The sequence below is a fragment of the Gavialis gangeticus genome, unplaced genomic scaffold (assembly GCF_001723915.1).
Source record: "Gavialis gangeticus isolate Ggan-Ray unplaced genomic scaffold, GavGan_comp1, whole genome shotgun sequence".
Classification (NCBI taxonomy): domain Eukaryota; kingdom Metazoa; phylum Chordata; order Crocodylia; family Gavialidae; genus Gavialis; species Gavialis gangeticus.
In genome coordinates, this window is record NW_017729022.1 from 107,954,061 (window position 1) to 107,956,379 (window position 2,319).

At 47.4% G+C, this 2,319-nt stretch overlaps 1 long non-coding RNA gene across 6 annotated transcripts in view; it reads left to right on the top strand.

The window, feature by feature from the left end:
• The first annotated feature begins 285 nt into the window (after positions 1 to 285).
• LOC109296523 overlaps positions 286 to 2,319 on the top strand; it is a 149,376-nt gene continuing 147,342 nt past the window's right edge. For 4 of the 6 annotated variants that reach the window (XR_002096976.1, XR_002096975.1, XR_002096977.1 and 1 more), the window contains exons 1-2: positions 1,530 to 1,674; positions 1,773 to 1,846. This is a non-coding gene — a long non-coding RNA (uncharacterized LOC109296523). Of the gene's footprint in view, positions 943 to 1,529; positions 1,675 to 1,772; positions 1,847 to 2,319 lie in introns of those variants that run through there. The other 2 variants (XR_002096974.1, XR_002096973.1) reach the window with 2 other exon arrangements.

The window sequence follows — 2,319 nt, forward strand, 5'->3', positions numbered from 1 at the left end:
GGAGGTGCTGTATTCATTGTTGGGTTCACGTATGAAGTGTATGTAAAAGCAAAATAGCTTCTCTGCATGTGCGGGGGGGTGCTGTAGTCGGGTGCATGCAGTGTGTGTGTTGGTGTGTGTGTTGCGTGCACGCAGAGTGTGTGCGTCTGAGAGAGAAAAATAGCTTCTCCGCATGTGGGGGCAAATGCAGAAGCTGTGGGGAGGTGCTACAGTCATTGTTGGGTGCATGCAGTGTGGGGGGGTGCTTGCAGTGCGTGTGTGTGTGTGCGCGCGCGCGCGTATGATGAAAAGTAGGCTGCTCACGCAGGGCCGTGCCTCTGTTTCATCATCAGCTCTAGCCGGCTCCGTTTCTCCAGCTCACACACTCCTCCTCCTCCTCCTTGCCCAGATTGCTCTGGTCGTTCGCGAGGGGGAGATTGGATTCTGAAAAAAGGCTGCTGCTGCTGCTTGCATTCCTGCTACAAGGGCCTCCCCTTCAGACGGCCTTTGCCAGAGCAGAACTTTTTAAAATGCTACAAATAGGATCTTCTTTTGATTTTTCCTGACTTATTTAACCCTCCTCGTTTAATTTTTAAAAGCTGGACTAATTTTTCTTCTTTTCTATGCTTTGCCTGGCTGTACCGTACCTGGTTAAACCTCGAAGTATTTTCCCCTGCTGATTCTTCTTTTTAAAAAATTTTTCCCTTCCTCGGTCAAAGAAATTGATTTCTGTGACTGAGCCATGAATCAGGCTTTTCTCGTTTGAATGCTATGAGAGTGAAGGGTTTTATTTGTGATTTTTTTTCCCTCCATTACCAATGCACTGTGCTGCTCATGGAACCAACTTCTTTCCACATATTTTTTGAATTGCTTTAGGTCTCTGCGCCACACGAAAAAAGGGTGGATGATGGCCCTCCAACCCCCTTGTAATCTGACCATGGCTGAAATGGAAATACGGTGAAGGTGGGGGGGTGGTAGTGGTGGTTTTATCCTTTAGGGATTCCTCCCCCTTCTTTCTGTATGTAGGAGGGAAAGGGGGGGGTGCAGTCAAATGCTGTCTCTGGGACAGGTGCCAGCTCCAAGACAAAAGAAGTAGAATAGGCAGCAAAAAAAAAAGTGGGTGGGGGGATTGGAAATTAATAGCCAGCAAAAATAGGAATTGAAAATCTCTAAGAGACTTTGGAAAAATGTTATCAGCTAACCAATCTTTCTGTTTCATTTTATCCTTAGCTGGTAGCTGAAAGGAGAAAGTTCAGGGATACTTTCTTTCTTTCTTTTTTTTTTTTTTTTTAATTCTCTGCAGGCATTTCAAAAGGGTAAAGGGGGGGGGGGCTCTTTTTTTTCCTTGAAGGGTTTTTTGTTTTTTTTTTGGACTGCTGAATTATTCATAGTGGCAGTGGTGAAGCTAGGACCATTAGCATGCATCAGACATGCTGTTTGTCTGTTTGCTAACATTCTTCATTCAAGACTAGTTAACTACCAGACAAGCTTAACACGCTTCTGTCTTTCCCCTCCCCTTCTTTCTCTCTTTCCCTCTGTCTGTCCCCCTCTCTTTCTGTCTCCCACTCTGCTCCTCTCTTTCCTTCCCTTTCATGCCACCCCTCGTAGCCTCCTATTGTTGTTGCCGGGAGCTGGCAGGCCAGGGTGGTTGTGGCAGGGGAAGCATGTGGAGGAGAAGCTGGAGCCCGTTGCTAGGTAAGGACCGCCTTCCTGCTCTCCCAGGCCTGCATGCACTTGCAAGCCCCAGAAATCCCGTGGAGCTCACTCGGTTTCTTCTGTCTGTGCTTTTCCAGGAGGCTGCAGCGCTGCAAGGTGAACACCTTGGCATCCTCACTCTGTGGCTGGTCCCAGAGGCTTGTTTCCCAGGGTAAGACTCTCCCCCATCCCTCTGATGCTTCTCATTGACATGCTGTAACATTGAGCCTTGCTTTGCCACGACAATAGAGTGAGTGACTGGAGCAATCACCAAGTAGGGGAATGATGAAGTTGCAGAAACTTAAAAGTGCCTATTTGCGACAGTGGATTTGTTTCTTTTGAACCTGGGAGACGCATCTATCCTGTCCAGGTTTAGACTCCTTTTAGCGGCATTTGCTGGCAGGTTATTAGGGAGGTGAGATCGTTATTAATTTTTCGGTTCATTCCTCTGCCCTCTCAGCTCTACCCTTCCCTTTGCCAGGCTGGCTAAAGCCAGCAAGCTTCATTTTCTTAGCGCACAAAGGTCTATCACAGCTTTTATTTCTGAATGCAAATGTTCTAGGACATGTGCCAATCTTGCTCTCATTGATTACAGTGTGGCTTCTTTTTTAAATCATACTCCACCCCCTCCACCCCCCCCCCCAA